The sequence below is a fragment of the Lissotriton helveticus genome, chromosome 12 (assembly GCF_964261635.1).
Source record: "Lissotriton helveticus chromosome 12, aLisHel1.1, whole genome shotgun sequence".
In the NCBI taxonomy this organism is placed as follows: Eukaryota; Metazoa; Chordata; class Amphibia; order Caudata; family Salamandridae; genus Lissotriton; species Lissotriton helveticus.
Genome location: NC_136073.1, coordinates 397,350,611 through 397,364,092, shown reverse-complemented (window position 1 = coordinate 397,364,092; position 13,482 = coordinate 397,350,611).

The window sequence follows — 13,482 nt, the reverse complement described above, 5'->3', positions numbered from 1 at the left end:
AGCTCCCGAACCTAATGTCCTTTCCATTATAGATTGCTTTCTGCCTTGGTTTTTTCTTTACACCATCCCATACCCTCAGGAAGGAAGTGAGAAGATTCCCGCTGGGCTGTGCTCATTTGGCCATGTTTCCCCCCCAGGCTGGATTGCCTGAGTGAAAGAAATGGTCGAACGTAGCATGCTCTTAGCGTATATGCCATTTAGACTCGCAAATCTTGTATAATAGTCCGGACGTCAGCCGAGTGCTGTGGATCTACATGATAAGTGGAACTAGCCTGTGTATGTTAATCGCAAGCCATTCTTTTTGTTGGTAATATTATCTGCCTTGCTATGACGAGGTATTAAACTGCTTCTCTCCCCACTGCGATCTCTGTTGCAGTTTGGGCAGTTTTTTACAAACATGGTGTAGTGCAGGCTCATGCCTGGCCACCAGTACCGTGATTGTAATTCTACCAGAGAATCTTTTAATTTAAGGTGTCTGAGACCCTCGCCCATGTGTGCATCTGCGATTAACAAGTTTCTCCTGTCCATGTTTGGAATCACTCTATCCCCCACTCCAGGGATTCGAGCAAAAGGGACGGAGTTTGCATCGATTATGTATGTATAATTGAGTGGATAGTTGATCGGTAGTGCTGAGCAGTCGCCGTTTGATGACGTTTTCACTGCCAGCAATGTTTCACCGTCAATGTATTTTAATGTACGCTTTTTTCGATCTACGGGAGCCGATTTAGTGGCTGCCGCTGCGGCTGTTTCAGCCAATGAATTCCCTACAACGTGAACGCCATCACGCTGGTGACTCAGTGAGTGTGTCACGTGAGTCTTTGGTAGTTCTTTTTTCAAAAGAGCTACTTGTTCCCAGAGCAGTCTCTGCTTTATTGGTGCATCTGTGTCATCTTTGTAACCGTTCTGAATCCATGTCTGCAAATCCTTGTTATATGCTTTGACGCAGAAATATGAATCTGACACTATAAGTGTCGGGAATTCGCGATCCGCATTATCTAGCGCCATTTTCAAAGCTATTATTTCAGTTTGTAGTTCTGAATTAGTTTCTACTGAGTGTGATTTTGTTAATAGAGGTTTTAATTTACCTCCGCGCCACACTTCTTTTGTAATCTCACATGTGGGGTTGTATGCATGTTCTCCCCAAACGGAGGGTTGAGCATGTCCGTCTGTGTAGATTACACAGGCGTAATGTCGTAGAGGCAGAATGTCGATTGGCAGAGGATACGTCTTTTCATATTTTAGATTTTTTAATTCTTCTAGTTCTGGATCAAAGTAGTAGTATACTTTGTCCGTTGTGATTGAATTCACCCATTGTATCCATTCTGGATCCAATGTTGTTGATGGTAAATTACACGGTGTTGTTAATGCCTCAAAAGCTGATTCAGCTGTTCTGACTGTGATATGTCTACCGTCAGCTATGTCTTTTTCTCTAGCTATTGCGGTTTGAACTGCTTGAACAATTTTTCCTTTGTTGCTGAATCTCTGTTCAGCTTTTGTGTACAAGTGTGATTTGAATGCAATTGGTACCTTTTCTCCCTCATTAGAGGTCAGGTATGTGAATCCGCATCTCCCTGGGATGACTCGGATCACAAGGTTGCGTGTATTATCACGGGTTTCTAATTTTGTCTTAATTAGCATGTCTGTTTGTAAGGATCTCAAAATTTCTGTGTGTGTTTGAGTCCAACTGGATCTTTTAAAGTCTGGTTTAATTAGATCGTAAAGGGGTTTCACCCTTTCTGCGTAATTTGCAATGTATGTTCTTCCGAAATTTAGGAAGCCTAAAATTGACTGTAGGTTTTTTAGTGTTTTAGGAGCTTGGATAACGGCACATTTCTCTAGGAAATTGTCTGCCAGGCTTTTACCTTCACTTGATAGCTCATATCCTAAGAATAGGACCGTCAGATGGGCAATTCTGGACTTTTTGAAGTTGAATTTGTAACCCTCTGCAGCGAAACCAAGTATTATGGTGTTCACTCTTTTCAAGTGAGTCTCCAAGTCATCATCTGTTAAGTAAATGTCATCGACATAAGATAATGCTTCATCATCATATAGTTGTAGTAATTCTGTTACTCTCGCTGAGAATACCCCCGGGCTGTTCTTGTACCCCTGGGCTAACCGACAGAATTGTTTTTGAGTGCCATTTACTGAGAAAGCTGTTAAATATCTGCTCTCTGGTGCTATGTTTTGACAAAAGAATCCGTTGGAGATGTCCAAGGTAGTTTTGTATTTTTTGCGCACTATGTTATTCATTAGTGCAGCACTGTGTGAGTTTTGCACTGCAAAAGTTTTGCAACATGTGTTATGGTGTCGGTAATCCAAAACTAGGCGATATGAATTGTCTGGTTTGGAGACCGGAAACAAAGGATTGTTCATTTGTGAGGTGCAAGTTTCAATCACCCCCTGGTATTCTAGCTGATCTAGTATTTCATTTACTTGTTTTTTTGCTTCTTGCTTAATTGGGTACTGCCTTTGTGCAGTTGGTTGTGATTTTAACTGGATTTTGTGAGGAGGAGAATCCTCATCCCATCCTACATGATTTTTATATAAAGCAGGTGCTAAGGCCACTGCCCACTTTCTAGCAAGTGTATATTTTTTATGAATCGGCATTTGATTCGAGAAGGCAGGCATAATTACTTCTTCGCCATGAGGGCACTCCCTGACAAACTCTGGTGGCCAGTCTTTTTCAGCTAGAAGGATGTCATAGCCCTTGGAGAGGTTATCCCAAAATAGTCCCCTTATTTTCCTAGTCTTATCTCCCTCTATACGTAATGTTATCTCGTATATTTTGTGGGGCTTGCTAACTCTGGTATCTGCAGTTTCCACTTGAAGGTATTCATTCGTGTCCACTGTCTCCAGATGATTCATAAGGACTTTGCGAGCTATGCTCACCTCTGCTGCGCTGTCTAGCATTGTCTGAGCCCACTCTCCGTTTTTCAGTTGTGTCCTCAGTATTCTCGGCATTGTTAACTACCTTGATACTGGCTACCTTCTTTTTTGGAAATTGTAATTTCTTTTTCAGTTGAGCAGGTTCCTTGTCTTTGGACTTGGCGTGCTCTTCTGATCGTCCTCTTCTTTCCGATTTCTGCGAGGAATTCTGAAAAGATTGAGAGGGACGTGTATCAATGTCTTGATATCTATCAGGTTTTTTAATATTATCCCTATTTCTAAGGTTATATCTATTCCCAGAGGGGTCACTCTGGGGTGACCTTTGTCTCGGGTTTGGAGATTTCTCTCTTCGCCTAGGAGACCTTCCTCTGGACTGGAATTTCTTTTCTTTAGGATTGGATTGTTTGTTCCCATCCCAGTTCTTTTTTGGTGAATTATTATTATTATTAAAAAACATTTTTTCTGGACTTGTAGTCAGTTGCGGTTTTACTGGTATTCCACCTAGACTATCTCTGCCTAGTTCTTCTTAGGATTTTTCTATGATTCTGGCAATTTCAGCTGGTTGGTCTGCTATATCTGTCTCTTTTAACCTCTGGCGGATCGCCACGTTTGCTGCTTCACCTTTTATGTTGGCTAATAATATAGCCGAGACCTGCTTGAAGTCTTTTAGTAATTTCATACCAAGAGTTAAAGCTGGTTCTGGACCGTATTCATCTTGAATTTGTTTTAGCACATCTGGTATCACCGAAATGGATGGAACACCGTGCGTTTTTGTATAGATGGAAGCAAAGACTGTACCCCAAGTGTCACAGTCCTCAATGTGTGGTGCGATTCCCATTGGGAGACATATAGTCAGAATCCTGTGTTTTTCTAATGGGGTGGTGTCAGGAAACACCGCCTCTATTTGGGTAATTTTCTGTGCCAACCAGAATGGTATCTGTTCCCGTTTAGCTGGAACTTTACCTAGGCAGGATTGGATGTTCTGTGGAGTAATTTTATTTGTGTTCCCCTGGTGAGGGGTCAGCTGTGGAAGTTTAATCGCTGGCTGAATTGTTGAAGTCCGCATTACATACTGAACTAATTGTCTGTGAATTTTTAGTAGTTGTTTTAGCTGTATTAACAGCTCTGCTGCAGGCATTCTTAGGATGTCTGGATGTGGTGTGTATCCGGCTAGGACCGGCCACGTTGCTCCTGGTCTTCCTAAAGGACCGAGCCTTGTAATGTGATTGTTATGTTTTAGGGCGCCATCAAATAAGAGCAAATGCTCTTGGAATTTGAGTGGTACTTCCACCTCCTCGAAAGGAGTGTACGTTTCAGGAGGTTCCTCTACTTTGTAATAGTGGAAGTACTTTGTTACAGCATTTGCTGCTGGAAAATGTATCCATGTATAGTATACCTCTGTCTGCCGATATTCGTGTGCCTCAATTACGAATATGACTGTGCCACCTCTAGGTGTCAGTCCATTTTCTATAAGTTTTAAGGTTATAGATCTCCTTTTGGCGACCTGGATGAGTATTATATCCGGGTCTGCTGTTTGCATGGTAGCATCAGCATCTGCTATTTCAGTAGCTAATCTAATTTCCTCTCTTTCATCATCACTCTCTGCCATTTTACAGACAGGATGGTATTATGTTTGTTTGCAGATCAGGTTTCTTATGGAAACAGAGATTAGATGCACAATATTTTGGGAATGTTTTTATCCTTCAACGTTGACTATACCAAGAACCATACATAGGAGTTCCCTCCTGCGAGGTTTTGGAGGATATTACCTTTCACCCACTCCAGACGTCTTTGGAGTATAATGGAAAAAGGGGTCTGAGTGAGAAAGCACGACTGAGTTACTCTAAATGTCTTACGTTAGTTTTATCGCCCTTTCCAAACGCGTTGGGCGCCATGTAGTGTAGTTCCTATCTTCCCAATAGGCTCTGCGCATTGGAATGGTACCTACAGCAGTAAAGGCCTAGGCCAGACGTTAACTAGGTCTACTACTGTCGATACTAGACTTAATTTTTGGGTTTGCCAGCTAAGCTCAGAGTTCGCTTGAAACTTTCTCGAATGTTCAGGAAAGAATTACCTCCCCTGATTAGACAAGAAGGGATTTAGTTTCTGACAACCATAGAACATGACAACTTTGCTCTCCCCTAATCAAGAGTCAATCTCCAGAGTCGTGTGAGCACAAGGCAATTATTTTACTCAGTCAGTACGTGCATTCTTAGTCTCATCAGAATGTAGAGAAAAGTAAGAGACGGGCGTGTTCAATAAAAGATGTTATTTATTGATCAGTCTCTTTTCTCGTACAAGAGAAATGGATCGATATTATTGCAATACTTATAGTTAAGTAAAGTGCATACATTAAAAGCAATAGTATAAAATAATACTGTAAAAACATTGATATGGTTTCTGAGCCATATGATGTTTAAAATGATTAAAATATATTTACATACACATATACATTTGACTAAACGTACTCAACTGGTGTTTCTAAATACGCCTACCCCGTGTACCTGACCTAAGTCTAATGCGTGGGCGGGAATAGAAAGTTACAGTTTAAGTTAAGTTTGTTTTTGCCAAGTGAATAACTAAAGAATTCTCTAGGAGGGGTTATTCAGTTCTGTACCTGGAATTTAGGATGGATGAGGAATGGTATCTCTTTCTCTGCTCTCGATATTCCAGGCTGCCTGCGAGGGCTACCCGGAAGCGCCGGTGCTGGGTCTCTCGGCTTGAGATAGCAGCGCGTCTCTCAGCGCGTCAGGAAGGCGGGGCTGCTGCCTGCGGGGTCTGCTTCTGCTCTCGGCTTCGGCAAGTATGGCTGCTCCGTCTTGTCACCACGCGTGTGTTTGCATAGGGCAAGGTCGGCAATATTTATACCTTAAAAGGTGCCAAGATTTACGTAAGGATGGACATAGGTACGTCAATAAAGATGTCATACGACTTGCTCGTTAGCACATTCTTTTGCAAAAGTTCTCTGTGAAATCAAAACAATGGCCGCACGGATTTTCCAGGTTGTCATAGGTTTGATTTGTTATGAGAACGTCGTATGCCTTATCAGGGGCTGGAGGAATGTCGCTTGTCTAATTAGATCTCAAGCGTTATGACCTAATCAGATAACACGTTCCTGTGCCGTAGTGTGACTGCGTCAGATAACGGTATCTGCATCATGGGGGATTTCTTGCCTCATGGGCTGACTGTTAGTTAACTAGCTAGGTAGTTTAACCAGAATAGGGTCAGGAATAGGGGGATCGATTCAGAACCTATAGAAATACACGACAATAGACTCTGTCGACCCTTACATCGCCTTCCTCACAGAAACCTGGATGAACTCCGCCCCGGACTTCGCCACTGCCATCCTGGACATATACAAGATCATCCACAAGGACTGCGTCAACAACTGGGGGGAGGCATCGCCAGAGTACACAAAAGCACCCTCTGCCTCACCGCCAACGCGGACGACCTCTAAGGCAACATGGAGCACCTCTACTTCCAAGTCCATACCAACCCCAACTCTACCCTCAGTGTCACCCTCATCTACAGACCCTGCCCACCCTTCAGTGATTCCATCTTCGACTGAATCGCACCCCACTCTCTCGCATCCACAGACTACATCCTCCACAGCGACCTTAACTTTCACCTGGACAACCCCAACAACATAAACACCTCGTCCCTGCTGGAGAATGTCGCCACTGTCATACTCAAACAATTGGTCACCTCCCCACCCACTCAACCGGACACACGCTTGACCCCATCTTCTCCGCCGGTGACAACATCACCTTTAGCCACACCACCGAGCTACAGTGCACCGACCATTACTGCCTCCAATTTGCCTTCACCAAACCCACTGCCCTCAGTGAAATCCCTCCACCGACATCCAGGGACACCAACACCACAGCACACAAACTCCACCGATGGATCTTCAACTGATCCAACACTTTGGCTCCCTTGAAGAAAGTTCGAAGCAAGCAACACTCCAAGAAAGCCTGCTGGTGCTCTCCCGCCCTTCTTGATTTCAGACGCACCTGTCGACGGCTCGAGAAGAGATTGAGAATCAGGAGGACCTTGAAAGACCACTTGGCCTTCAAGACCACTGTCCCCGTACACCCCCACCTCATCAGAACAATGAAGAAATTTGCCCTACAAGTAAGGATCAATGCTAACACCCTCAACAGTAAGGAACTTTTTGCTGTGGTCAAAGAATTTACCAGACCCTGTCCAGAGACAGCAGACATCCCCCCTGCCTAAGACCTCTGTAACAACCTCAGCACTTATTCCACCGCAAGATCAAAGAGATATACAACAGCTTACACAGCCTCGATACCCAAGATCCTCCCATCCGACCCACAACTACCGCACCCTATGATGTCAGACCCTAACAGGCCCTACTCAGCTGGACCTCCTCACAGCAGAAGAGAACTGCAAGATCATGAAGAGCATCCACTCCGGAGCAACCTCAGACCCCTTCCAGCATAATTTTTTCAACAGGGCGGGCACCACCATTGCCCCCAAACTCTGCTGCACCATCAACTGCTCCATCAACTCTGCCACCTTCCCAGAAGACTGGAAACATGCAGATATCAACCCTTTGCTGAAGAAACCTTTTGCCCACCTGACGTACCTTGAGAATTTTAGACCCATCTCTCTTCTCCCCTACCCAGCCAAGATCATCGAGAAGGCCATCTGAGCCCAACGTTCCGAGTTCATCGAAGAAAAACACATCCTGGACCTCTCCCAATCTGGCTTCCTAAGCAACCACAGCACAGAGACAGCCCTGTCACCACCATAGACGACGTCTGCGCCCTCCTCGACCGAGGCGATTCTCTCCCTCACCAGCGAACCCATAGTTGCCAAGAACAATTTCTATGTCGTGATGAAGGCTGTCACCACCTGTATGAAGAATAGCTGCCTCAAGCTCAACTCAGAGAAGACCAAAGTCCTCATCATGGGCTCCACCACCTCTGCCTGGGATGACTCCTGGTGGCCCGTAGCACTTGGAACCTCCCCCACATACACAGACCACGCGCAGAACCTCAGCATCATCCTGGACTCCTCGCTCACCATGAGATGCCAGATCAACGCCATCCCTCATGATCCTGCTTCTACATGCTACGCCTTCTCCAAAAGAACTTCAAATGGATCCCCTCTGAGTTCAGAATGATGGTCACCCACACACTCGTCAGCAGCAGAATTGACGACAGCAATGCACTCTACGCCGGCATCCACCAGAAACTCTTCAAGAAACTGTAGTACATCCAGAACGCCTTGGCCAGACTCATCCTCAACATCCCCTGCTGCAGCCACATCACTAGAAACCTAAGAGACCTCCACTGGCTCACGGTCAACAAAAGAACCGCCGTCAAGCTCCTCACATATGCCTACAAAGCTCTACATGGTGCGAGACCTGCGTACCTCAACCACCACCTGGTGTTCCAAATACCTAACAGAGACCTCTGCTCTGCCCACTGGCCCTGGCTATGGTCCCACGTATCTGCAAAACCACAGCTGGAGGACGATCCTTCTCCTACCTTGCAGCAAAGACCTGGAACACCCCCTCTCTACCTCAGGCAATCACCGTCACTGCCTCAATTCAGGAAGGACCTCAAGAACTGGCTCTTAGACTGAACCACAGCGCCTCAGTGGCCCAGTAGCTCCTCCTCCGAGCCTTGAACATTGAAGGGCCTCTCTTAAGTAATGTAAACAATAAAATGAACATCATAAAAGGTCATTGTGACTGTAAATAGCAGTTTAGGTCTGTGCCATATCATATTTCCCAGTGAACATTAATCAAAACATCCACAGCACAAGTATGGATAAAAAGCACAATTAAAATATGAGTTCTAAGTATTTTTGATAATTCTGTGCTACTAAAGTAAAGTTTTATCTTCGGAATATTCATTTCCTTTTCAAGTACTGGCCGTATAAGCTTTGAAATACTTTTATTACCTCAAATGTTTGCCATCATTTAGTTCTATTATCCTAACTAAGCAGTGTGTGGCGAAAGGTTGTGATCTGTGAATGTGGACCACTTTTTTGGGCCTGCCCAGGCTGAATTGTGGCCCCAATCCAATCCTGCATGCTGGTCATAGGTTTGAATCCCAACAGGACTGACTCAGCGTTTTATCCTTTTGCGGTCTATATGTACAGTATAAAGATGTCACCTATCATAGACGCAAAAGCCCTATATTGACAACACATCATGACCATGTAAAAGAAATGCAGTTCTTCAGCGCACAAAAAAGAGGAGAGACTATATTTAATGGTAGGGGTTGTGTACTTTGCTTTATTTCAGCACATTTTACTAGCTAAAAGTTCTCTACATGCCAGGCATGAGAAGTTTATGCAATCTTGTCGTATTTTTATAAATGCAGACTGCAAGTGCCAGAAGGCAAAAGTAAACACCTGGACAGAATGAGCTACTTATCTTTTACAAGGGAGAGCTTACTACAAATTCAATTTTTCTTTTCATGGCTGTAGTTAATATTGAAACTTAATGCTCAAGTCTTCCTGCAATGCATGATGGTACATATAGTTCAATTTACTCATGATCAGTTACTTAGCAGTTCTGTTTCCTTACATGTCAACTGTTTTAGCAGTCAGGTAACTTATTAGTCATTACTGGGAATGCCCTGACAGCTGTATTTCTTTTTTTGTTTTAAGTATCTTTATTGGGGTTTGCATTATTGCAGACAAACAGACAGTAATACAATACAAAGGCGACACAATTTGACCAATTAGTAGTACAAAAACAATAGCAAAGAAAGAAACCATTTTCTTAAGACAATACAAAAATTCCACTAGAACAACTATTCCAATCCTACTGCCGATCCATGTCCCTGTATAGTTGGTGTTGGAACCCATTGGGTCAGACATTAATGCTACAAAGCTTGCTCAAATAGGGTCATATAGAGTGGACATTTCAGGGACCAAATACGTGGTCACCTAGCAGGCATGCAAGGAGTTAAGGGAATCCCTATAACAATAGTTAGCTACAATGTACTACAATGAACTGGAACATGGGTGTCAATGGGTTGCTGGGCCTGGAGAGACGTCACCGACTGGATGAAAGACAACTGCCTAAAACTGAACAAAGACAAGACAAAACTGGTGGCTGTAGGAAAATGCCTCTGTTGACAAGGTCATCACTCACTTTTTGCTGGGAGTATGATGGTCATCCCCCACTTTTTGCTTGGTGTATGATGTGATTTCGAAATGAAAGTGTACTGGGTCCCTGCTAACTATGTTCCCAGTGTCAGATCTCTTTCCTAAAACTGTACCCCAATTGGCACAACTTCAGCACCCCCTGTAAGTTCCAGTAAATGGTACCCCTGATAGGTAGGGCATTTAGACTGAAGAGGGTCCACCCAGATTGTGCCACCCCAGACACCCCTCACCAAGACAATGCAAACTGCCACTGCAGGCTGCATGTCTGAGAGCAGAGAAATTGAGAGTTGACGTAGCACACAGCCCTGTGTGTTATGCCGCCATACAATGCATGAGGTATAGGTAAGTCACTCATACTGCAGGCCATATAGCCCTAAGGCAGGGTGCATTATATCCCATGTGTGGACATAGTGTGAGCAGATTTGACCCTGCTATATCTGAGCCATTCTTGAATATTGTAAGAGCGTAGAGCAGCCAAAGAGAGTACATTGGCTGGATATTTGTCATTACGAGTTTCCTAGCTCCATGATGGCTTGACTGTACCCTAAGATGTTTGGTGCAAAACATCTCATCTTAATACATGCTTACTGATGCCAGTGTTGGTTTTATTAATAAATGCACACAAGAGACCATTTAGAGGACCCCCAGAAAACCTACCAAGCACTGGTGTCGTCTCTGACTAGTCTTAGCCAGCCTGCCACAGCCAGACATGTTTTTGACCTCATGGGGTGAGAGACAGCGCTCCTAGAGACAATGAACAAAACCTGCTCTGGGCGTAGGTGCGTCACACCTCCTCCAGGCCAGGATGGCATTCAAATGTGGGGAGTTTCAAAGGCGATGCCACCTTTGAAATGCAACCCAGTATTTCCAAATAGTGGAGGGTGCCAATCCCTCTGTTCTGCTCCACAGTTGGCAGGAGGACAGGCAGGAGAATTAGTTAAATTAGGAGGTTGGTCCTCATTCAGCCAGCACCACCCCTAAGGTGGGGCAAGGTATGTGAAGCTCATTTTGTATTTTTTTCCATCTTGGTTTGAGAGGGAATTAGTAAATTAGGGTCATGGTAGTGCCCCTTCCCACAGGAAGTGGTCACTTAAAGGCTGTAGACACCCTAAAGGTAGGTAGTCCATTGGCTACTACCTATCACCCCTTTTAACACCACTACATTTAGAATTTAGTTAGCATTCCTGGACCCTGAACTTTAGATTTGAAGGCACAAAGAAGATAAGGACAGAAAAAAGCTGCTGACCTGAGGACTGAAGCCCTGCTGCAGAAAATTGACAGCAAACTCTGCCTGCTTCCTGAAGGACTCAACAATTGTGGTGTGCTGTCTCGTCCTGCAACTGTGAGGCCTCCATGAACCCTGGAGCATCTCCAGCCTTTGATAAATCAGCAAAGAACTCCCTTGGAGTAGTGGTACTACTCGCCTGCAGTCCTCAGGCAGCGAACCCACAGACTCTGGTTTCTCGACTTGCTGCTGCCCGGCGAGTACGATGCAGCATCTGAACCAAAAGTGGTACCCCTGCCCCGTAGAATCAAATCTGCCTCCCCTCGAAGTGTTGAAACACCAGGGTATACTGTGATGCACCAATACCTGGGGTACAAGACCCCCTGCTGCATTCACTGAGATGAAGAGTCCAATCCGGACTCCACCTGCCCAGGAAGCAAGCAACCATCATGGGACATTGAGACTCCTCAGACCCACTTCATGAGTGGCCCAGCTGTCCTGAAATCACCTCTCCAAGCTGCCTGCCCCTGACAGTGAGGACATCTTGACGCATGCTGCCCGGCAGACCTATCTGCTCTGCACTCAGACTGCCCAGCCTGGGTACTGATGAACTAGCTGTCTTCTCGTGGTCCTGAAGCATTTGCAACCTGCTCCCTCGAATGGGGCCCCTTCGGACCTACCTTTAAGTCCTCTTGTGCTTTGTGTTTTCTGGTGGCCCCCTTCTTCGTAGTTCACCAGCTGCCAACAACTTCAGCAATCCGGGACACTCCTGAAAATCTGTTTGTAGAACATAGGGCCTGGCCTTGCCACTTACCTAAATCCCAAAGGCGATCCTCAAAATCCAACAGTATGATTTTATATGCATTTTTCTATTTTCTCCGATTGATTTGAATGGTGTGTAATTGCGCACAAAAGTGATTTAGTTTGCGAACTTGAAAAAGTCATATCTCAAAAAGTGCTTATTGTAGAGCAAAGTTCTTGGTCTGAAAATTATATAAAAATCAGAGTTATTTTTATAAATCGGTCTCTGATTTATTCTTGAGTGTGTGTATCTTGTATTGCCTCTGTGAGTACAACCAATGCTTCGCACTATCCTCCGATAAGCCTAACTGCTCGCCCACACTACCACAAATGCCTCTGTATACCAATCTGGGTCTCACTGGACTCTCTGCACAGTGTACCTATGTTTAGTGCACTATATAGAGAGCAAGCTTCCTACACTGATCTTCGGGAACAACACCTTCCCTTGGAACAATGCATGATGGCCTCCCAAACATGGACCCTTCCCACTCCAGCCAACCATGCCGGCAACCTTGACATCATCCTGGATAGTAGCTCACCATGAAAAGACAGATGAATGCAATCTCATCCGCCTGCTTCCTCACCCATCGCATAATTTGGAAGATCTTCAAGTGGCTCCCCTTTGACACAAGATTTTGATGATTAGTGATGGCATCCATGTCATGTTTTAAATGCAAGATGAACAGTTCAATGGATGGCCGAAGGGGAAGGTCGGTTGCTTCTTGAAACACATCCCAGACCTCTTCCATGTATGGTTCAATGATAGGGCATTCCCAAAGCAGATGGACCATATCCCACCATGCGTGGGAGCACCACCAGCAATGGGAGGAATAGGACAATTTCACCCTGTGGAGTTTAAAGGGTGGCCTGTGCCAATCATGGAGACATTTTAAATAGTTACATTTCAGGCTGGCCTCCAATAGGCTTCTATCATGGGAGTGTAGGATGTCTAGCCAGTCTGTGTCTTCCAAAGTGTCTGAGAGGTTGGGTTTCCATCTCTTAAAGAGGGATTTCACCATGGTTTACAAGTAAAACTGATCAATGAGCATTTCGTAAAGGTCTGAAATATTTCATTGTGAGTTTCCCACATGTTTGAGTACCACTGTAAAGTAGTCATCGAGAGTCTGAGTATTGCTGCTTAACCTCCTGAGGAGGATCGATTTCAATTGATGGTAGTGGAGATAGAGGGATGACTCCTGATGAAACTCTAATTGAAGGTCTCTGAAGAGAACAAATAGCCTGTAATGTATCAGGTGATTTATCATCAAAATCCCCATTTCAGACCATATTGGCCAGACAATCAGGTGACTATCATGGGTGCTAGCTAAATAGTCCAAATGGGTGCTGCGGAGTGCAAGAGCCACCTCTGTTTCAAGAATTCATGCGTTGATTCACAGATTTTCAATGTGCCCTGAAGG